Raw genomic sequence first — 26,199 nt, 5'->3', positions numbered from 1 at the left:
GTATCAATATGCAATTTACAAACTACAGTTGTCAAAAATAATATATTAAACAAATATAAGATAGACTGATTACTAAAGCTGACTTCACAGTAAAGTTTTTCTAAACATATTAAGGAGTACCATTGATAAAATTGCCAATGGGATTCTATTGTAAAATTAGCTCCCAAAGATCCTCTGAGAGAACAAAATTTTGATAAAGGTGGAAGTAAGTAATTATAATTTTGAATAATGTTATACTTTCATGTCCTTCAGGAGTAAGGAATGTGTATAACTGGAAAAATATTACTATTACATTGATTATGAGCATTATACTATCACATTATATATTTATGTTTTATTAATATTAAAACAGACAATACTTTTTGGTGTTACTCAACAACTATAGAAATTGAATATGATTCATATATTGAATAGCCTGTAAAGTATTTCTAAGGTAAATAAAAATCTTAACATGAAGTAAAATTTTTAAAATGTGTGCCTCTAATAATCTACCTTCAAAAATATTTAATAAATATAATAAATTTGTCAATGAAATGTACCTATTCACAAAAATTATTTATCCTTAAATATCTTATCTAATTTATTACATTTAAAAATGCACATAAAATTTGTGATGTTAACTGCAAGAATTAGTTTTGTTTCCTATTTATTTATTCTTTCCAGTAACTACAAATCTCTGTCAAACTACTGTTACTCTACTTCTACATTATAATGGTTGGCAGTGTGGCTTATAGTAATGACTCCTGAAAAATTAACAGATGAATTGAATATTTTAAACTTATTTTAATAGTTCTATGAATAACAAGAGTAAAGTTATAAATAACACATCCATAATAAACTTTATTATTCTACTACAAATAAAAGTATTAATGTATAGAAAAAAAAATCATTGTGTAAAAAGAAAGATATATCAGTTATGTGATTTTGCATTTCTACCATAAATGTAATAAAGTGTAAGATAAAATTAAAAATAATACAAAATATATGTACATAAGTAAAATGTGTAAATTAAATAGTTTTCAAAAAAAGTGTTATTCCTTATTTACCCTTAACTTTTCAATTGAAATACAATACACATTCTTGTCATTAAACACAAAAAAAAGACAAGATAAAAAAATGATCATTATTAAATGACCAAAAAAATTTTTGATTTTTCTTGAAAGAAGAAAAAATTCCACTAAAAAATGTGCATCCAATAGTTACCTAGGATTTTTTTTATTGGGGTTATGATGAAATTTTATAGTAATATTATTATTAAAAGTTTATTAATTAAATTTTTAATATTATTAAAAGTTTAAATAAAAAAAAAAACAGTTTTGAAAAATTCAAAATAATCAACATTTTTAAACTTTGATCAGCTTTCCTAACCCCAATATTGCCCCCAAAGTATTTTTTTAGGCCACCTACACTACTACTATGCTTAGGAAGGCATAAAGAAAAATCGGTTAAAATATATTTTATAGATAAAAAGATAACTTTTTCAATTATTGGGGAAGGAGAGAATTTGGAGTCAAATTTAACCCCTCCTGGAGATATTTTAACCCCACTCTAAACCTTTACCAATAAATTTTCGCATACACACAAGTCTCTGTGCCAAATTTTACCAAAATCAATTTATCCAATCAAAAGTTCAAACACACCAACATATGTTGTATGAACATTCCTCCCTTTTTTGGGGGTTCCTAGATGATAAATCATCGAGAAATGCAAAAAAAAACCACAAACCATACCTCATTTTTTGACTACTGCCATACTTTCCTTCTTGCAGCATTAACTCTAGAGCTATGATGTAAGGAAAATAAACTCATATTACTAATTTTAATACACTAGTAACAATCCCAAGTAAGATATTAAATATATGATGCTACATTATTAAAGAATAACTAAGGGCAGTATTAGTGGAAGCAAAAATCATGTGCCAATATTAGGTTAAGTTGTATTATTTGTATTTTGAAGTAATTGTATTGCTTGTGCCCTTGAGGATACAGTGATTTATAGGATACAGTGGTCTACGCTCATCAGCAATGTTGAATTAGCTGAATCGTAAGAACCACTCATATTTAAATTATATTTTTGTTCATTCATATTTATTCAGTTTTACAGTAAAAATTGTGAATTTGTTAATACTTGAATTTTATACTTTTGGGTAAAATTATGTGCAAAAATTAAGTTGTTTTTTATTAAAAAATATAACAATGTAAATTAATTTGTTTAAATCTAGTTTTCCAAAATTGGAACCTGTCCCTTCATTTTGGTTAATGAAATCTTTACAGGTACTCAACTTATAAATGATACATATTAGTACAAGGTGTTTTTAGAAAATCTTCTCAATATCAAGTATTATATAAACAGCATTATATTTAAAGTATTACTTACATGAGTATTTGTGTATATTCACTTACATGAGTATATATGAGCTTTTTTGGTGTTTAATACACTTCGATATGTGCACCATTCGTTGCTCTGTACACGTCCAGATGGTAATCCAGCTCTTCCCAAGTACTCATCAGCATGTTGAGTGTAATGGATGCTACTGCCACAACAATCCTTTCCCGTAGGTGGATGTCATGGATTTTCTCTGACTCCTCTGAATCATGTTTGAATTTCATGTTTTGAATTTCTCTGAATCATGTTTTTCACATGCCCCCACAAAAAACAAATCTAGTCGGGTCATGTCTGGGCTCCTTGGTGGCCATGCAATTGCCCCTCCTCTTCCATCCACCTGTTTTGAAATCGAGTATTTAATGCAACACAGACACTGTTGCTGTAATGCGGTGGAACATCATCTAACTGATAGAAAATTAATCCTTTTTTTCTTCAATATCGTCAATCTGCAGAAAGATGTAAAATTTGAGCATATCACAGAAAATATCCCAATTAATTGTGTTTTCTATCAAAATGAATGGGCCACAATATGGCCATTCATCAATCCGCACCAAACATTGACTTGGGGAGAGTCACGTTGATGTTCGATAATTTTATGTCGTGGCTCTGATCCACTAATGTGGAATGTCACCTCGCCTGAAAACATGACATTTTTCAGGTAGTTCTCATTTTCATCAATGTTCTGAAGCACTAAATCTGCAAACTCCAATCTTTTCACTTTGTCAATGGATTTGATTTCATGTAACAGTTATACCTTATATTCACTCAGTCTAAGCCTCTTATACAACACTTTGTATACTGTAGATTTAGGTATTCCTAATTCTAAACTGCGCCATGCTAATGACTTTGTCGGACTACATGTACAAGGTGCTCGAATCCATTTCACATTCTGTTCAGATACGGATGGCCTGCCTGGTGTCTTCAACTTTATGATACTGCCCATTTCCTTTAACTGATTAAACCGCTGGAGTATCGTTTTATTCATAGGCACAACAGCAGCATATTTACGTCGATAATTATGCTGAATTGTGATAACTAATCTTGTTACGATAAACCATATCAGGCACTGTGCTTTCTCTGCGGTATCATCATGACTAAGAGTAAGACTGCCAACCAGATATGCGGTGAAGGTCACACTGTGGTGCCAACTGCAAGAATATTGCAATGAAAAGCTTAATAATATAACAAACATAAATATGAAAACCAGATGCTTTTAACTGTTTCCATTATTTCATTACGATATTTTGGAACCAAGAAATTTTTTTATAATAATAATTTATAAAAACCAATACCAATAACTTTTTATATGTGCTCAAGTACTTTCGGATACTAAATCCATCTTCAGTAACTCAAAAAACTTTTATTTTTAAAATAAAACAAACTAAAACTCATTCATTGTATGTAAGTCGTTATGCAAAATGTACAAATGTAAAACAGTGGTCATCATGTTTTAAAAAATTATGTTGACTTAGCGTCCAGTCTCAATAAAAGTTTCAACCGTTATGATAAAATTGAAAACAAACAACATGGTCAACTCACTCTATAGTTATAGTTCATAACTTGCCTATATAATATATCATTGTCATTTTTTTTATAAACGTCCCTATTTATAGAGTGTCTTACAAAGAAATAAAAAATTTTCAGCACATGTTTTAGAAGTGAAAATAAAAACCCACCGGGTTGGTCTAGTGGTGAACGTGTCTTCGCAAATCAGCTTATTTTGAAGTCGAGAGTTTTAAAGTTCATATGCTAGTAAAGGCAGTTCTTTTTTACGGATTTGAATACTAGATCATGGAAATCGGTGTTCTTTGGTAGTTTAGATTTCAATTAACCACACATCTCAGAAATGGTCAACCTGAGACTGTACAAGATTACACTTCATTTACACTCATACATATGAAGTAATACTGATGGTGGTACTGGAGGCTAAACAAAAAAATAAAAGAAAAAGAAGTGAAAATAAATAAAAAAAGTTCATACAAACATGAGATCAGAGATGCTTTTTTTAACCCGCCAAAAAATTTCATCCTGATTTCTGCTCCAAGAGTAAAATGAAGTGATATTAAAATTGATAGAAATTAAATTAGGAGGTAAATTTGATGGTGATTGACCTGAAAAATTGTAATAAAAATTCCCTAAACTGTATCTCTGATAATTATTTTTAGAAAGTTACTGTAAAACAAAAAATTGATGCAGGAAATAATATAAATAATGTTATTGTTTATATGTACAGTTTGACAACAGTAACTTTGCTAAATTGCCAGTAAACAAAGTTTTGCAACAGCATTTGTAGAGAATTTAATTCTGATAAAATCTACATAAATAATATAACTTGAGATGAAGAAGAGTTTAAATATTAAGTACACTGTAATATATTGTAACCAAATATCTACACATTAAAAAGTATAATATTCATTACAATCATAAAAAATATATATAATTTTAGTTTTGCATACTAAGCAATCAGTTTTATAGATTTACTGGTATACAGGTATGCAGTTTTTGCAACATATAGTTTTAGTTTTACACTTAAATCTCATCTACTAATTTAACTGATTTATCGTTATGAATTTATAACGATATAAGTGTCAAGTGACTTTTGCTCCACTCTCTATTTGAATAAATTTTAGATGAAATTTTAAACACATATTTGCTACCATTTAAATAAATCATAGATTAGGTATAAAAATTATACCTAAATAATTTCAGATATCATTATGATTATATTTTAAGGACATATTTAGCAACTGATGTATATGCAAGAGAAACGAATAAACGGAATGTTAATAGTTCATACTACTGGTCATGTTAGTAAAGTCACACACATATGGTCAGAGCATGTCATTTTAATCTACACGTTGATCTAATAATCAGAATTCCTACACGTTAGTTTGAAAGTATGCTTAATTCATTTTTTTAACTTGTAGCATAGGTTTATAATTTTTGAATGAGAATATGGATAATTTGAACCACAGGACAATTGGAAATGGATTTGAATCCATTACCTTCTGGAGGAATAGGAGAAACACTATCACTTCACTATAGCATGCCGTCAAATCAATTTCCATTTGTGTCATCCTTTTAATCGTTTGAAATGAATTTTAAAATAGTATAATTTGCTTTGTGAAATGTAATCATGATTTCAGAAAAATTAGGTAGCCATTTCATTTTTACCATTTGCTATAACTGATTTTATTCAGTACACTGAAAGAATATTATCTAAGTACCACTCTTTTATCTTAATTTTTATTATATTTCTGAAAAAACAGATGCATATCAGGATTTTTGTCCCTGTTCTACAAGAAAAAAACTGTTTCATTCATTTTCTTAAAAGTTTTATCTTCTTTTATTTACCAAAATTGTCTTGGATGTATTAATCTAAGAATAAAATTTTTCTTCATGTTGCAGTCTTTTAATTTTTAATTTTAGAAAATCTGTGTTTTATCTCCATATAACTGTATAATAATATTATAAATTATTTGTAATTAAGTGATAATGCAGGCTTATCATGTATTATCATCAAACAATACCTAGTAAGTAAAAAATTTTACAGAACAGCATTTATATAAGCCTTATAAGATATTGTTTTTTTTTTTTTGTTTTTTTGTTTTTTTTTATATTTATCTTAATTGGAAGAGATTGTAACAACTTAATATGAGATATCCCTAGGCCATATAACAATTATCTCTTGATTCCTATTAAAAGATCTTAATCATTCCTCATATATAAGAAGAAACATTTGAATAGTTAAATCTATTTCAACAACTGCAGGTCTATTCATACTATTAAACTTAGTCATTAATGTCTAGTGACATTAAAATCACTTCAAATGTGACTATTAATGTCTGAAGTGATATTTTTATCTTAATTACCCTAATCACAATAAACTCACTTTTTATTTTACCTATGCTCAATATTAAAATCACCTTTAACAGAACCAACAATTTTCTACTTGTTCATTTGGATAGTTTGACCCTACAACTTTTATTTTTTTCTACCTCAAATCCTCAATTATTATCTTATGTTATCAACAACTTTATACTGTCTCATATAATAGTTACTGTAAGGTAGTGTTGTTTATTGTGATTTTGTTAAAAGTGCTGCTTATATAGAGTTGACAACAAAAAAGAAAGATGAAAAATAAATTGTTAAAGCAAATAGAGATAATAATATAAACAAAAAGATTAAAATTATAATCTTAGTAATCATTAATAATATAATGGAGGATCATTGTTTCTTTTGATGCAATACTTTTTACTGACAATGGTTCACATTGGAAACACTTTACAACAATATGTACTTAAAATAATTGATTACTGAGATGGTGGAAAATAATTTTCAAATTCTTACCAGCTTGAATACTGTGTTTACTTGATTACTGCTCGAATGAATAAATAATTTATGCTCATGTACAAGCAAAAAGAAAAACTGCCAGTAGTTATTGTAGATTTACCTTTAAGCCAGCATAGCGAAGCTAAGTCTTGAACAGCAAACGGTCCAGTTAGTGTTTTCTCATATACAGCTAGTATATGAATCTCTGCTTCTCTCCATTTCTCATGGCTGTATTCTGTATGAGAAGGGCCTAAGAATTCTTGTCCAAGACCAAAATTACCACCATCTCATGTGGGTTGCATGAGAACAAGTCACTTCAGTTCACGTCGAAAATCTAAAATTCAGGCTGTTGTTGTTCGTTTGTTATGTCTCATGATTATATTTGATTAATCTATTAAATGTTTCCTCTTTTAAATACTGCTGAAAAGATGCTTAGAAAGTCTGCATATAAAATGCTTATCTATTTTGATAATTTATTTTTTTATTTTCTATTTTAGGCCTATTTTCAAATGCCTAATCACATACTAACAGTTATAGTAAAATCTTTGCTTAAAATTCTCAACTTTAATTTCTACACAGTCAAGCAACACTCAGCAAAGGATCACCTTACCTGTGACAAATACAATGGTCATTCTAAGTGGAAGTAATTGTAAACATACAGTTCTCATTTAAGATGTCTATATTTAGGAAGGTGTTTGAGGTGTACTGTTCAAAACAAATTATCACTTCTTTGACACTTAGCTGGTACTTCTGAAATTGTCCCTTTTTTCTTGTAGTTATAGACCATCTAGAAGATTGATCATCATTAGATTCGTTTCCATATTTTTTGCAGTAGATATTTTTAATAATTAATTAAATATTCAATTACCTACCATTTTAAGTGTTCGTTATACAGAATTATCATAAAAGAATGGTGCGGTTTTGAACATGGTTTAAATTAAAACAGAATTACTTATAGTTTATGTTTTTTATTTTTCAAATTTGTCGTCTCAAACATGTTTTTACATAATTAATAAATTTCAATTTGTGCGCCCTTAGTCGCTCGACAAATGTCCAAACGATACTCAACTTCTCTCCAAACATTTGTTAACATTTCTTCGTTAATGGTTGTCATTGCTTCATTAATTCTGTTTTTTAATTGGTTTAGGTCGCGAATTTTTTGTGTATAAACATCGCTTTTGATGTACCCCCACAAGACAAAATCGCAAGGTGTCAGGTCTGGACTCCTGGGAGGCCAAAGTATGGGTCTTTGCCGGCCTATCCATCGATCTCCAAATTTTTCGTTCAAAGCGTCCGTGACCAATGCACTGAAGTGCGGGGGAGCATCATCTTGTTGGAAATGAAGTTGATGAATGTTTTCGAGTTCATCCAGCTCAGGAAAGCAATAATTGGTTAACATGTCAAGATACACAACTCCATTAATTGTTTTTTCAGCAAAGAAGAAAGTCCCTATTACACGATTTTTCATCACACCACACCAAACTTTAGGAGAATCGCGTTGTTTCTCAATAATTGCGTGTGGGTTTTCAGAGCCTCATATTCGTGAATTGTGTCTGTTAACACGTCCATTCACATGGAATGTAGCTTCGTCTGTAAAAATTATATCGTCTAAAAATGATTCGTTTTCACTTATTCTGTCCAACATTTCAACAGCGAAATTGTAACGTTTTACACCATCATCGGGTTTCAATTCCTGCAGTATCTGGATTTTATAAGCGTGTAATTTCACTTTTTTATGTAAAACTTTGTGAACTGTTGATTTTGGAATACCTAATTAAACGCTTCGACGGGGGATGGACTTCCCAGGACTTCTAATTGCCGATTGTCTAATTAGTTCAACCGTTTCGTCTGGTACACTTGGTCTGGCGGTTGATTTCAGTTTCTTAACCGATCCAGTTTCGTCGAATTGTTTGAACCAACGTGTCATGTTATTTTTGTGTGGTGGATCTCTTCCGAATTCACGTAGAAGCGCACGTTGAACTAAAATTACGGATTGTAATTCAGCCATTAATAAAACACACTTTGGTTTGTCTTTATCCGAGAACATAGTAAACTCACTAAACTCACCGCAACAACAATACAAGAACTGACGTTGTGGTTACAACTGCTGATAAACAAACTTTTGGGTTGGAGGCTTTCAGAGATACCAATATAACATCTAGAAATTTCCCTACAATCTTCCTGTGAATTACTGAAACCGCACCATTCTTTTATGATAACCCTGTATTATTTTTTGTTGTGTGTACATTTTTACTGAAGCAAATCGAAAGTAATGATAAAATATTACAAATAGAAGGCATGGAAAAACACGATCAAGATTTTTCTGAAAAATAGGACTCAAAAGATTTAGGCGGTCGCTGGGAAGAAAACAAATGCGTATGCACTCTTTATCTGTACTAAATAAATATTTCGGTGATTGTATAAAAGATATTAAGACTGATTACAGATATACAGAATTATTTCGGTTCGGTGGCTTTAAGTATAAGAATAAAATGTTTATCAACTGTACTTCGCCTTATATGCACTGTGGCAGGATAAAGAGTGAACCCGCGTTGGCCAGGATTACAGACGCTCTTTGTGTTAATATCTTTATTGTAGATAAAGTTATTAACACATTTGTACATTAACATAAACATTTGCACATTTACGAAAGTTTTGTTTAGAAAAAAAACCATTTTAAATGGGGATATGGAAGTTTTAAATTCAAAACAATCGGTAAGATTTTGTAACTAAAATGTGGTACGTCCCGTTTATATCGAACAAGAAGATCTTGCTCGAGAGTTTCCAAAGATGTTATAAAATGCATTTGGTCAACGATAAAACACTATTCATTTCACAAGAACCAAAACGTAATTATATCATCCTCGAAGAAATTTCCGGGTTACTCCCATGCTCATTCCTCTACCTCCAAAAGCTTTGATATGACTGAAAAATTGGCTGTTATGATTCTATCACAGTTGATGATATTACCAAAAATTAAGCCCGAGATAATTTTTTGAACCCGAGGCGAAAAATTAAATGGCGTTTTAAGGTAGAACAATATGTAGATATAGGAATTTAAAAAAATAGAAAACGAAGAATTAGAACCCTAAAAATATTTTTTTTTGAACGTAAGTTGTGTTTTTAAATTAAAATATGTGACAAAAAAAATAATGAATAAGCTAAAATAAACATATTCCTCTTTTGTTACATTTCTAAACCCCTGATTTTTTAGGAGATGCGAATGAAAAGAGGAGACTGCTTAGATAAAGTCATCTATGAATACGAAAACAGATGAATGTAAATGGACAAATACGATATGGAAATTTTGACAATTTGGACGATAAAATCTGTACCTGAAAGAAGCTGTAAAAATAAAAAAAAAATAAAAATAAAAATATGAAATAAGTATAGTATTACTCATTCATTATATCATCTTAAATTAATCAAAATTTAATTTCTTATACGCAATTTTCAGCAGTAAGCTATATTTCACAGTGGATACGTAAACGCTCACAAGGGCGTTGCTCATTAATAAAACTTGAAGAATAATTAACAATAAAAAAAAAATACAAAAAAACAAAAAAGTTACAAAAATATATTTGATTACATATAAAAAATTATTTTTTAAAAAGCCTTTATTTAACTAATATTAATATTAACATTAATAAAAAAAGGAAACAAATTAGAAAAACCCTCTAAAAAGTAAAAAATAAGAATTAAATCAAATAGAGAATTTTAAACAAAAAAATTTAATATATTAACAAATATAAAATCGCAATGAAAATTAAAAAATAAATTATATAAATATCTAATAAATAACCAATAAATAAATGTAATAATTATTAAATTTTAAAATTAAAAGTAATGAAAATATTTAGTTAAAAAAGGCTTGGCGCAGTTTTTATAATTTATTTAAAACAACACAACATTTATTTTTACAACAATTAATCTTCATTTTCATTTTCAATAACGACGCGAGGAGGCGGAAAGTATGCTGGAACCTCTCCAGTTGAGACTGACTAGCTACAAATAACAATCTGGGAAAATGCACCCACTCGCCTTCTTTGTACGTGTTCTCACATAGTTGAAGTTCATCTTCGAATTCTGCTTGTAATCTAAGCCAAATTGAACGCACTCTTTCCGCTAAAAGTTTCATTTTAATTAATTATGAATTTTTATTTAATGAATTCATAATTATGATTACAATTATAATAATGATAATTTTTCAGATTACCGTCAAAATGTAATAACTTTGTACAAGATTTCTAAATTTAATGTGTATTTTTAGTCTTATTAACCCTTAAAGATCAACTCGGTGCAAATTTGTACCATCAAAGAATTAAAACTTGAGTTATTTTATTACAGATAAAGTATATACATATACTAAACAACCTCATTAAACAAAAAATATATTCTAAAATACAGAAAATGTCTATAAATACTTATTCGAAAACATTGCTATAAAAACTGCACCACGCCTTTTTTAACTAAATATTTTCATTACTTTTAATTTTAAAATTTAATAATTATTACATTTATTTATTCGTTATTTATTAGATATTTACATAATTTATTTTTTAATTTTCAGTGCATTTTTATATTTGTTAATATATTAAATTCTTTTGTTTAAAATTCTCTATTTGATTTAATTCTTATTTTTTACTTTTTAGAGGGTTTTTCTAATTTGTTTCCTTTTTTTATTAATGTTAATATTAATATTAGTTGAATAAAAGCTTTTTTAAAAAATAATTTTTTATATGTAATCAAATATATTTTTGTAAGTTTTTTGTTTTTTTTTTGAATTAAAAAAAAAATTAAAAATATTTATTTTTACACATCGAAGTTACACATACGTGTACCAAATTTCAATCATTTTCATACGATAGTTCATGAGAAATGAAAATTTTCAACTAAATGCATGAATTTAGCGTAGGGGTAGCGCGTGGGGGCATGTTGATGGGTCATATCAAATTCCGACACCGTAGTGCTGTATTGTCATCGAAGTTGTACACGTGTACCAAATTTCATTGATTTTCATACGATAGATCAAAAGATATAGGCAATTTCAAGATTTGATTATTCCTAAAGCGAGTTAAATAAAAGCTTTTAAAAAACGGTGGCGTATCCTGCAAGGTGTGAATATAAGCAAACCCAAAGCGTAACATCCAGGAAACCTGCACTAGATAATTCGATTGTATATCTAGGTGGGTAGTCAGGAAATGCCCCTGGCAGTAACTCATATTTGGGCGCCCACTTATTTAATTTATTGAGGGCGCACTTTCACGAAACAGTATTGTTTTTCTATCGTTCACAGACATATTTCTTTCCTTCTCATCAACTGTACTCCTTGAGTGAACCTCTTGGTAGGCCCCGTAAAAATATTATCAGTGACGATTAAAACTACCTATTATGCGCGCGCACGTATGCATGTATTTTAATTAATTATTTAATATTTTATTTTCTATTATTTTTCTAATAGCTAAAATTAGTATGAGAATAAAACAAAGTAGTCATAAAAAATTTGTTGTTTGTTTAAGAGCGATTAAATAAATATTTTTATTTATTTTCTATTAGTTATAATATAGTACCTAAGCTATGTCGTAAATTATAATTAAATTCATATAAACAAGATAAATTATGAATGGACGTTAAACGTTTCATTTACACGCCTCAAAGTAACATTTAATAATACTCCCAGTTATCTAAAACAAATATTAAAATTATTATTACATTTCATGGAATCTTAATCGTACACGTTTCTTATTGTAACGACGTAAGTTTACTTCTTGAACAGTACCTGGAATCTGGTCATGGATGGCAGAATGGTAGCAAGTAACGAGAAGCGAAGAGGGGGTTTCTCTGTGATGGAGAGGGGGTTTCCTAACCTTGAAAGAAAACCTAGAATGGATAGTCGTTCGACTCGAGTCCCTTTCTTAATACATCTCAGTCGTGTGTAAGACTTTTTAAGTAAGGCATCGTACACAAGATTTTGCTCGTTTCATTTTATGTCTTATCTACCTGAACTTGTAAGTTGCATAATTTATTTTACAAGAAATCTCATGTTCCGCATTATAAAATATTTCTGTTAAAATAAAATACGAGTCTATTTTCTGTAAAATGTCAAATATAATATAAGCGATGTGTTTTACTTTTAACCTTCCCTTTAAAATAAACAACAATTTATATTTAATAAAGTACAAAAAATATATTTTATTACAATCAACATATTGTAACTAAACATTGCTGTTGTTTTACGCACACACGCGCACGCGCGCGCGAAAACACATGACACTACGTTAAATGTGTTATTTACTGAGTTAAATGTACAGCGTAAAAACTTTTTCACTACATATTCTAAATTAAAATTATTTGCACTAAATCTACATATAATAATTACTGGAATTTTTATCCGCTTCAATCACCACGTTTTCCGTTAAAAATTTTAAAAAATTTTGTAATAATCGAATTAAACTACTTTACATAAAATTGTACCCTTTTCATTTTTCAGTTTTAGATTTCTGAGTTTTAATTTTTTTTCTAGCTTTTAAAAACTTCATAGATTCTCATTTATTTATTTTATAAAACTTATCAATATAACAAATTTTACACAGATATTTTAAAACTAATGAAATTTAGATTTGATACACACATAATATACGGCTATAAACTGTGATTAATGTATATATATCTTTATGTAACAAGAAATTAATTTTAATTAAAACAAAATTTTTAATATTTTTATTTGTTAATGATAGTAAAAAAAAATCACATACGATTTATCTTAACGCAGTGATTCCAAAACTGTGCACCGTAGCGCCCCGAGGAGCCGCGGCCTCTTCACAGAGGCGCCGCGAAATATTGTAAAAGCTTCATAATTAATTGAACCAAAACATTTATAATTATTAATTTAATTTTAATAAAGTAAAAAAATAATGAAGATACACGAGTTTTATTTATTTTTATCTCTTACTTAGGAGTAGTCATACTTTTACACTAGAACTTTTTACACTATATAACGACTATCGTCGTTATACTTAGGGTAGGGCGCCATGGAAAAATTTTAATTAAAACAGGGCGCCGCGACTCGGAAAAGTTTGGAAACCACTGTCTTAACGTTTAATCTTTAAAATTTAATAGAATAAGTAGAAATAATCATCTTGAAATTCCCTTTGGTGAAAACAAGTCAGAATCTCATAAATTAATCCATATTTAATCTTCCTCGTCAAAAGACCCTATGAAATCATTTTAAAGAAATAAAGATATATTATCATCATCAGTTTTCGCTAAAGCGAGTGGATTTTTTCTTACTAAATTGAATTTATTTAAAAAAACGTTAATATTTTGGTTTTCTCAAATATATATATATTTGTGTATGAAGTAGATGAAGGTTCCCTGTCTACGTGGATGTACGGTGCAGAAGTGAATGTACATTTGTCTGCGAAAATATATGCGAATTTTTTTTATTAAACAGTTTAAGTGAAATTTAGGACGTTAATTTGTAAAACTAAAATATAATCTGCAATTATTAGTTTGTAAACTTTTTTTACTGTTAGTAAAAGATTTTTTTTTGACATAAAATCATATAATTACACATCAACCTCATGAATTTTTTCATATGCAATATACCAAAAAACGTTCTCTGTTTGAAAAACTGATAAATAATGGATTAAATATATTTTAAAATATGTCCGAACATCTTTCCGCTTAATTCGTCATTAATATTGTTGTTTTATTAAAAACGTATAAAAAGTACAAACATTATGAAAGTGAAATCAAAACTTCTTAAGAAACCTATCCTTTGTAAAGAAATTGATAATTGATCACTGATCTTTTGATCATTAAAATTTTTTCCAGAGCGGTTTAGTTATCGGTATTTGTTTATATCTTAAAACCTGCTAAACAAATTTGTTTCATTATTTTTATATATTGATCTAAACTGCAAATAACTATTCCTTTTACACGAGTGTTACTAATAATCAAAAACATATAAAACTATATATAAATAAATATAAAATAATACTATATATAATAATATTTTTTATATATAATTGATTATAATGGTTATAATCAATTAAACACTCCAAAAGCCTTTAATTTATTATCGTATCTATAATTTATATTCTTGAGAATTTCATAAAACCATACGTCACCAGATGCAATATAAGAGTACAGTAAACTTTTTCAAACTAAAATGTTTTTACCGATCGATCAGATACATTTCGTTTAAACAGGTCTACTTATACTAGCGTCAGTTAGCAGACGAAGGATTTAAAAAAATGTTTACTTCAACTTAAGAAAATTCACACGGCATAATTTAGCACAAGCAAGTTACTAAGTTGCTCAAGAAGGATTCATGAACATGTATATTACACAGATTTATGCGTTATATGAGTAATAATTGTCACTTTTTTTTATCGGATTATCAATATTTATAAAATCAAAAAAAAAGTGAAGACGTACGTTCTCCGTGTTGCCTTTAATTTTATTAATTAGGTTATCTTACTCAAATTATCAAAAGTATTCGTGACAATAAAACCAAAGATTACGCGAAAGAGTAAAGTCAGTGTAAAAATATTAATGGGATTTTCACCAGTTATATGTAAGCAATATTCCTCTGAAGCATAGGACAGTTTCTTTAAATGTTTCATTGTACAGAAGTATTAAGGATTGAGCTGACGGTGGTAGTAAACCTTAACGTTTACGAAGTTGATAAAAAATGATTTCGTGGAAGATATAAACGGCAAATACATTAAATTTGTGAGGTTTTATGAACGAGATGATTTAACAATGTGATCTCGTCTTCACATGTCTGAGAAATTAGTAAGTTTAAAATTACGTGAGTATTAAGTGAGCACAAATGTGTATATTTACTTTTTAGAAGACATGTTCATAATATTTTGTTGTGTTTGCTAGAAAATAAAATCGATTGCATATGGAATAAATTTAACAGTTTAAAAAATCACATTAAATTTATTAAGAAATTGAAAATAAATAAATAGTAAAACTTATGGACTTATCGAATATACAACAGGAGAAATTCAATACTAAACGTACGCGAAAAAATCAGTTTCCGTAGTATCAAAATTTCTTCTTCTCCAACCGATGGCCAAAACAAACGCAAAAGACAAGCTTAAGATTATTAATAAAATCAAGAAAGTAGGCGATTCTACTGACAAAAATTATTACCAAAGAAGATGAATAACAGTATCTACAAAGACAGAGTCCAGAAATCTAATTCCAAATGTAAGAGACTGGTAATCAAGTCGAGGAAAATAAAACTTATTTCATCATATGAAATAAGTTTTATTTTCCGATGATCGCGGTACCGTATGTACCGCGATCATCGGAATATAAAGCATCAAAAATAATTCTATAACTACAACGACTTTAGAATGTCTGATCTAAACTAAAATCTCCCGTTGCAAAATTAAGTCCGTCAAATTTACTGTATAATACACCATTTTGAGATTGAATCTGCAAGCTCATTGAATAACTAATATTTAAATTTACTAAATATTAAATTTCAGATTCTATAGTTAATAACAGTATTTACAAACATGAGATTGCTTTGAATACTGACACGAAAATTTAAAATATGTGCTATATCGAATTTACAATAAATACTCAGACTGTTCACCATTTTAGGCAGTGCAGGCCAACCCACCGGGTTGGTGTAGTAGTAAACTCGTCATCGCAAATCAGCTGATTTCAAAGTTGAGAGTTCTAAGTTTTAAATCCTAACAAAGACAGTTACTTTTATAAGGATTTGAATACTCATGGAAATCGGTGTTCTTTGGTGGTTTAGATTTCAATTAACCACACATCTCAGAAATGGTCAACCTGAGGTTGTACAAGACTACACTTCATTTACATTCACACATATCCCCCTCATTCACCCTTTGAAGTAATAGCTTACGGTGGTTCCGGAGGAATAAACATGTGCCTACTCATAGAATGACCTCCTTCTAATCCTGGTTGATTTAACAGGTATCAGACAACAGATTAGAGTAGCGTTTCTTTACTATCAATAAATCTTGAACTCACCAATATTTTTATATTTCCCTACAAATAAACATCAGTGAGGATAATATTAAAAAAAAGCAAACTGCCCATGATATTGGCTTCTAACTCCCTACCCATCTTTCATTTCATTTATTTGTTGACTAGAAACTCCCTTACGAATAAGCTGAAGTGTGTTGGAGATCCATCGTGCACAAACCATAGCTCCCAATTCCAGCACACATTTTAACGATCAACTTATCCTTGTGTTCACTTTGTAACGTACCATAAGGATTCTCCACCACCCACTGATGTTGGTTCTGAAAATTAATTATGCTGTTTCTGTTAAAATTTGTTTCGATGAACTTCAATTATGTTATAAGATCAGAATTTTCTGTTTGCTGAAGGAATTAAAGAATTGAACACTTTCTGGGGAGTCAGCAGGTTTAAGGTCCTGTAGTCGCTACAGATTTTAAGGGTAGATTAACTGTTCGTGTAATACACTCCAAATATCCACAAGTCTAACTTGTAATATTTACGTTATTTGTCTGTATTCACACCAAAACCTTCTCTGATATGCTAAGATAATTTATTTTATTTGAAATGTTTGAATCGCTTCCTGCCTTCGTCGAAAGTCACAAAATAGTTTTAATATTGTCTCTATAACTGGAAGAAATAGTGCAGTAACTGTTTTATGATTTAATTTTTGTCCATCTGGAAATGACTCCTGATATAGTAGTGCAACTTCATAATTGATATATAAAATTCATGCTTTGCCACACGTAAAAATCATATTTGTTTTTTCGTAAATTGAATAATTCAATAGAAATGATAGATATTGTCCCGTGTTTAATGGTTATTCGCTGTACGTTTTTAAAACACAATTATATATTTTTCAACAATATCTCTGTTCGTAAATGAAATTAAAATCATTTGGTTTTGATTAAGACTAATAAACTGTTTATTATATATCTTTTTCCATCACTTTTATTGTTAAACAATAATTGTCTTATATAGAGTAAGGTTAATTTTAAATTATAAAAGTTATATTTTTGTTCTCTGACATTCGACATTTTCGATGTTCTATTCTATTTTTGATGCTATTTAATTTTTTTAATTAAGAAAATAAAAACTGACTCATAGTTTAGACTGACTCCCTACCCATCGATTTCACCTCCAACGATTTCCGTGAAAGCTTGGATTATTTTAAACGCATTACAAAAAATGGGGTGTCATTTTGTTCATAATAAAATAACTTGCTTCAGATAATTTCTAATAAAAAGACTTTTTAAATACGCTTCAGGAATTAATGGTTTAAAACTTGAGATGGCTGCTATTTTTAAATTTTCTAGAAAAAACTATCTTATTTATTTATTTTATTCATTGAGATGGTCAGTTTTAACATGGGTGCCTAATGCTACTAAAAGACGAGAAATGAGAGGTGTGTGGCAACGCTACGCTACTGAAATACTTGTGTTCGTACTATCGTATTTACGAAACGTTTTACTGTGTATACGATGCCAGTGATAAACGACGAGAAGTTTCGGTTCTAATACCAGGGGCATGTTTGTAGATTCTACAATGATGCTACAAAACCTGTTTGTTGATTGAAGTGTAATTCGGTTGTTATATCAAATTGTTCCATAAGTAAAGACGACTAAAATGCTTAAAGTAAAATGTAAACTTCAGTAAACACACAAAGAGTTGTAACCTACGAATATAAAATAGGAAAATTACTCAACTAACACTCAGTCAATAAGACAGGGTATATCACATCCACAGACCGAAAACAAAAAAAATTGTGTGGCATTAAACACAGAAATGTGAAATTAAACACATAGAAAGTAAAAAATCAGTCGACGTCTGTACGTCGACTGATTTGAATATGTACGTCGTGCATATTGAATAAATTGGTATTCCGTATTCCAATCTCACCAGGAATAAGCGTTAACAAATTTTATCTTACAGTTTAGCGAGTGAAAGAGAAGATAGAAAAAGTAATAAATATGGAGAGATATATTTGTAGCTAATATTACGCATTTTTCTATAATTTTTATTAAATAATAATATTAATCATATTTTATTACCAAAATGTTTAGGAAAAATAATAACAAAATTAGCTTAAAAATCTTTAACAATTTTCTTAATATTTACACAGGTTTTTCTTTCTAGTTTGCAATTTAATAAAAAAGAAACAATGTGATCATAAAAATATAAACGAATGGGTTACTAAAGTAATTGTAAAATCCATTTTCACGGTAAGGATTTTTTGTGAAATGACTGAAGATAATTTTTCCTGATATCTTCTAAAATTATTTATGTTTATTTATAATAATTACTAGCTTTTCCCTGCGTGACTAGCACGCCCTCCCGGCGGGTTGCCCTGGCGGGCGGCCTCTCGAAATGAGATTATAAGGTGTCCAAAATCGATTACCTCTTCATCTGATCTCATACACTTAGTAAAAAAAACTTTTGTAACTAAAAAAAAAAAAAAAAATATTACTTCTTAAAGAAACGATTATATTTAACGAATTAGATGATACTAGAATAAGAATTCCTTAAAAAAAAGACTACACATAATTCAGGCCGAGTACTCTGTAATGGGCTCTGAATAGAACTATAAAAATATGTTTAAAATTAATAAAATCCAATATTAGGTAATAATAGAAACATGAATTTATAAGGTGAATTAAAACATCAGTATTAATAATAAAAAAAAGTGTTAGCACTACCTTGTACGAAGTAAAGGAAGCATTGTGATCGCGAAAATTTTCAGTTTTCAAATTTCAACGGAAATATCCATTTTGACCATCACTGTATCCATTTTGACTAGTTTCGGCGTGACGTCTGTACATACGTATGTATCTCGCATTACTCAAACTCGATTAACCATAGGATGTTGGAACTTTTTATTTAGGACTGTTCTAACATCTAGTTGTGTATCTTTCGTTTTGATTCCAATTAACTCGACCAAAAATGTCAAAAAAGCCCAAAATTTAAAACATTTGGATTTTGACTTTTTCTGCAGTAATAATTATAAAATAATTAACTAATTTCTGCAGTAATAATAATTGACTGCAGTAATAAGCCCTCATTGAGAGCTTTACAACGATATATCATAAGTGATAGTTATTTTCATTGAGTCCAGAGTTATAGCCAAATAAAACTTTAATTAACGAAATATTTTTATCTTCCAATTTTTATTTTTAAGGCACATCGCTTCGAATTCGACTTAAATTTCTTTTTTTAAAACTTTTTTGTTTTTAATTTAAATATATTGATTTATTAATAATTATTAACCTGTGATTGTAAAAAGTGTTTTACAATAAATAATAATTCAAGAATAACAATAAAAAAAAAATATAAAAAAATCAGAATTTAGTAGTGAAATAAAATTTTATATACTTTTAAAAATGTCTATATGTAATTTAAAAGGCGTAAAAGAAGTCATGTGGTATCCACATCAGATTTTTTAAATTAAAATGAATAATGAATATGAAAATTAAATGAAATCAAAAATGGTTGATGAAGGATGGTCAGAAGAAACAGTTTTCGAGTTATATCATGGTTAATTTGAGTAATTACGTTTTGGTTACAGTTCATTATTTTATGAACAAAAATATTCACATAAATAAATAAAATATTATTAATAAATAATTGGCATATATATCGATTAAAGAAATAAATATATATTAGAAGTATAAATAATAATAAGTAGTAAGTATATAATAATATATCAAGTACACACCTGACCACCACGAGATATGTACTAACGAATCGGGATTTTCCACTAGTAATCGGTACATTCCGGTGCCTGTTATATGAGCAGATTATTACTTATTGTTGTACGGAATGACATCTCACTCGGACTATTGGTGTTTTATATGCTAAGCTAAAGGACACACACACACACACATAAACATGTACAAATGCCTTTTAGTAGGGTAGAATTTGTAATTATAATACTTATATATTGTTTATATGGAAAAATTACAAAAAACGTTATTTTAAAATGATTCGTACGCTAAAAGATTATGTTATGATAATTTAATATCTAATTCAAATAATAAATCTAAAACTATTAGACGTGTACAAAGAAGTATTTTTTTTAATAATTTCTTTTACTGTTTTACATTATTTGTTTATGTTTTGCTACTAGTTTTCTAATTATGCTGTATTCTGTACAAATACAAATATTTATTTGCCCAGTATTTATTATCCCTATTTCCTGCGTATAATAAGTACATGTTCATTACATGGTAATCCACTGATCAAAGCCGAAATATATCTATGAAGATTGATGCTGTTAACACAGTTGCACGAAAACCATGCTCCAGTCCATGTACTACGCTCCAGTTACTTCAGATACCAAACGTTCGAGGATTTTGCGAGATAGATTATTTAGAATGATGCTGAAGAACGTGTCATGAATTTAATAGTAATGAGTAACTGTGCTGATGGTATCATTTTGATTTATCCTACGGAGAATAGAAAGGTGTTTGTTCTCCACGGCGTAAAATACTGACAAAATATTTCATCGATTAAATCTTTTTATAGTATCTAGTTTGAAATATGTTTAGCGAAACAAAGTTTAGATATTAGAATATTATTGATAAGGAGTCTTTGTATTGTAAAAAAATAATAATTTATTACCTACTTTTATATTAAAAATCATTAACGATTTGTTAAAATTTTTTAGAAGTAATTTTTTCAGAAGATCTTTTAACAGTTAATCCTTCCTCAGCATAGTTACCAGATACCCTTATTGTTTATGACGCACATACTTGCTGAATTATTTTCTTCCTTGAAGATACTCGGTAACTTCACTTAAGAATAGTTTACAAAATTAGCTCCCAAAAGATCTTCTGGGTAAAAAATTTCCAAATAACTTGAATTCGTGTCGCTAATATGAGTAACATTAAAAAATCCCCCAAAAATGTAATCGTAAATAAGAAATTTTCTGTAAAGTCTGGTATGAATAAAAGTGTTGTTTTCATAATGTATAGCCTTTATTTTAGACAGTTTTTTTTTTTTACATTAGTGATTAAATAATGTGGATATTTACAACAGGGCTGGTCTAGTGTGATTAACTCGTCGTTGCAAATTAGCTGTTTATCAGCTGATTTCCGAAGTCGAAGTTCTGAGGTTCAAATCCTAGTAAACGTTAGTTGCTTTATACGGCTTCTTTGAATACTAGGTAGTGGATACCGGTGTAATTTGGTGGTTGGGGTTCTATTAACTACACATCTCAGCAATGGCCGTTCTGAGTCTGTAAAAGACTACACCTCATTTATATGTCATACATTAGGAGAAAAATATTATAGAAGAAATAATGCTAGACTGCCCTTAATTTACTACTAATTTACCAAGATTTTTTTGAAGAACTATAATAGTTTTTCCTTTATAAGAATTAGCGAAGAAATATTACACTTAGGAAAGAAACTTCTTACGTCATCTAAATAATAAAAATAGATTTTTTTTAAATAAATGATATTTAATAATTAATCTAATAATGGTTTGTAATAGATTAATTTAAAACAGCCGTATGATTATTACTACCTAATCTACACAGGATTAATCACAACACACATACATAATTTTCAGGTACCGGGAAGCTACTGGTAAATATGATCACTGAATAATGAAATCTATCCGTACCATTTATATGTTAATTTATATTTTACAGGCTTTTAGCTTACATGCACGAGAAAGCTGATTTTGTTTCTCTTTTAACTTCATTCAATGATTCTATCCAGACCCATTCTTGGTATTCTTGCTCGCAAGTAGGTCTTATCTTGAGGCAATGACTTAATAACTATGAGGGCGCACTAATAAGCAATGTATACATGAATGTATGCACGAGAGAGCACGTTTGTGTATATGTGTACGTATACACGGTCAGCGCACGATTCGAAAGTTTTCGTATTCTATAATAATTAATGTAATTTAATATGCAAATCGTTAAATCGACTTATGCAAAACAGCAATCCTCTACGTTACTATATTATGTCATAATTGTTCATGCAAACATAAAAAATTACCCTTGGAAACACTACACCGCTTACACACAGTAAAAACCTCTCTACTTTTAATCACTTGCACGCAAACACGTGCATACGCGAGTAAAAATGAAAGATAAGACTGGGATGGAGATGTAGAAAGAGAACACGAACTTTTATAAGTAGGTGTGTTCTGAAACTGTGCCAAACAATACAGACTCCTTTATAAAAAACCTCAGTCATGAATTCTTCAGCAGACAGCTACTGCAGCTTCCTAATAATTTTCACAATGGCTACTGTAATTACATCGACTCTTTTGTTATTTCTATCGATTAATCGTGGGTTTACACTAAGGAACTTTATCTTTACCGAGTTCATTCAGTTTAAATGGGTTTGCATTTTGATTCTAAGTAATTAGTCTTCTTCAAGTTGTTTTTTTGTAAAATTAAGTTTTTTACATCGCTTAATCGTATCAGTTTATTACGTTTATCAGAAAAAAATACAGAAATCAGTGACTTCTTTATCACCTTATTTCTGAACATCTATATTATATACACAGACTTATTTTTAGTGTATATCATAGAAGATGATTTATTTCCGGAAAAAAAGGAAAAAAATTCTCAATACTACTACCATTCAGATTATATGTTTACGACTATAACATTACATAAAAATATATAGAATAAATAATATTCGTCTACAAGCAACAATTTCTATTTAATTTTTATTGTCATGCAGTTGTTTTCTTTTTTAAGTGTTTTATAACATTTGTTTTACATTTGATCTTAATTAATCTACCATGAACATATTATTAAAATAGTATTCAATTATTCTTAATTTTATGTTTTATTAAGAGAAATTGTCAACATAAAATTCATGATGGTAAAAATGTCCTTTGTAAAACACTTATCTTCATATAAAATTAGATAAAATTATACAATTATTAAATGTCATGTATCCTCCTATTTTGTTTTTTATTTGACACAATTTTATTCTGCAAGCCGTTTTCGGTGCTTAGTATTTCATTCCATTTTACACCCTTTAATTATACCATTAAAGACTACAAAACTTACGACACGTCTAAAAGCTACCATTAGATAAATTGTATCGATTATGACAGTCAATAAATAAATCAATATTTTTAAAGTAGCCTAATTTCTTAATATTATTTAATAATGATTAATATTTAATTAAATACAAATTCATAACCAAGAATATATAATTATAAAATTCGATGAAGATTCACAGATGATATTTAAAAGCATATTCAACATTCTAAGTTACAATGTAACATTCTGGATTAATAAAAACTTTGATAATGTAATAAAGAATAGAAATTTTGAATTCGATAGATACATTTTGCAAATCGGTCGTGTAAAAGTTGAAATACATTCCGCGATCAGTAAATTACATCGAAGAAACTGCTCTATAATTTCGTGTAAAACTTAAGAGGTATGTAAGAGGTTATAAATAATCGAAGTTCGCCGATTACCTTATTGAAATGGATCTTTATACACGGTATAGAAATTATAAAATTATACATAAAATTAAAAACGTGAATGTTAAAAACGATTCAAAATGTACGAAAATAAGGCAGAAAACAAAATCAAAATTACCTTCTAAAGGGGAAAAACCAGTTTTAAATTTAATCACTTATACGAAATAGTATTTTAATATGTTAAACAGTATCTTGTAATATGTTAATCTATATGTTAATAGTACATTAATTAATACAGTAATACGGTTAATATGTTAATGTTAAAACAGTATTACAATTCGGAGAAAAATGAGTAACTGAAATTAGTGTTTTCAGAAACGCAAAACTGGAGGCTACAAAAATTGTAATAATTCTTTAATTAATGTACTATCCTCCGATCCGGTGATCCAACAATGCATTACTTAGGCCTTTTACATGTTATTCAACAGCTTCAAAGTTGGAAATTTTGGTATTATAGTACTAACTACGTATTACCGTTATCAATATTACTTGTAATTCAATATTAATTCTTTATTAGTCAGTCTATGATTTATCTACTTTAGTTTTAATGCAGACCGCTGCATACATTCCAATCTGAAAACAAAAATTAACGTAATATAATTCATCTTGTAGTCAAATAACACAACTAGTTGATTTGTTTGTAGTGCCGGTAGCCTATCGCAACGCCCCAACATTTCATTTAAAGAACAGTAAAAACAGAGATCATTGTTATAGTATAAAATGTACTAAATTTAAAAAAGAAATTGTTACAAATTGTCAAAAATAATATTATTTATTGATTTGATTAATTTTTTAAACTATTTTATCATCAACGCCCAAACGGAGTCGATAAAGTTTGGTGTTATTAAATGACCATGAAATTGTAATAAATAGTCGGTGGAAAAAAATATAAGAAATAAAATATATAATTATGTTAAAATATCTGTTTTTGAGTAATAAAATATACTTTTTTTAAAGTGTAGTTTTTATCCCAGATAAGAAGAAGAGATATGCACCCTTTCAAAAAGTTTCCGTATAATGTTTAGTTTCCAAAAAAAGAAAGTATTTTACTTTCCAAGAAACATATTTTTTATATGCTAATGATCACTAAAAGTTACAAAAATTACACAAAACGGTTTATCTTAGTTTCTTAGAACCCCCTAAAAAACAAAAAAACAGTGAACCGTATTGGACCATTTATCATCCGTAAAGTGCAATCGTATCGGTTTTTTTTACATTTTATATTGATTCAAACTAATCTAAAATATAATATAATCATTATGTGTCCAATTAATTCAATCTCTTTTAGTCATGGGTGGTTTTGCTTTAGTTTTTGAGCCAAATTTCGGCGAATATTGGAATGATTCAAATATACGACATACAATTTCAAGGAAAAACATATTTTGAAGAACACAACTTTTTTCTGAAAAAATCACTGTACAAGATAAAAAATTTAAGAATTATCAGAGTAAACGTTTTTAATCCTAATGAAAAGGATAAATAATGTTGCACAGAAAGATCAATCCCGAATTATTACCTCGTGTTGATCGGTATAAGTTCAAATTAATTACTTTTAAGTAAACTTGAATAAAAACATTACAACCACAAATAGAATTTTTTTTTAATCCCACCGATGCTATTCTATCTTTTATGAAAATTTCGAACACCATTAATGAAGTTTAGCAGAACAGTGAAGCTGCAAAACTTCGTGAACTGAAAATCAGTTACTTTCTATCTCAAAAGCAAACATTGCCTATTGATGATCGATGTAATAACCGGATAACAAACAGCCTCTATAACAAAATTAGCATATTACATCCGTAAAACTATCAATAATACCGGTTATTAACTGAGAGGATTACCTGAAGAAATTTAAGACCTGTTATTAGACAATGTAAATTAACTGAATTCATTTTGACAGGATATTTATTTGTGATATTTTCTAACATATTAGAAATTATTGGTTTAAATTTAATTAAAATTTACATTTATTGCAGTAAGCAATAGATATTTATTCTGTAAAAA

At 28.6% G+C, this 26,199-nt stretch overlaps 1 protein-coding gene across 4 annotated transcripts in view; it reads left to right on the top strand.

Moving 5' to 3' along the window:
- The first annotated feature begins 12,600 nt into the window (after positions 1–12,600).
- LOC142334335 (A disintegrin and metalloproteinase with thrombospondin motifs 12-like) overlaps positions 12,601–26,199 on the top strand; it is a 134,795-nt gene continuing 121,196 nt past the window's right edge. For all 4 annotated transcript variants that reach the window (XM_075382301.1, XM_075382300.1, XM_075382299.1 and 1 more), the window contains exon 1: positions 12,601–12,725. The gene's annotated coding sequence lies outside the window, so the exon portion shown is untranslated. The remainder of the gene's footprint in view (positions 12,726–26,199) is intronic.

The sequence above is a fragment of the Lycorma delicatula genome, chromosome 1 (assembly GCF_047948215.1).
Source record: "Lycorma delicatula isolate Av1 chromosome 1, ASM4794821v1, whole genome shotgun sequence".
Lineage (NCBI taxonomy): Eukaryota > Metazoa > Arthropoda > Insecta > Hemiptera > Fulgoridae > Lycorma > Lycorma delicatula.
The sequence above is the reverse complement of the archived record's forward strand: the minus strand, read 5'-3'. Positions and strand labels throughout refer to the sequence as shown.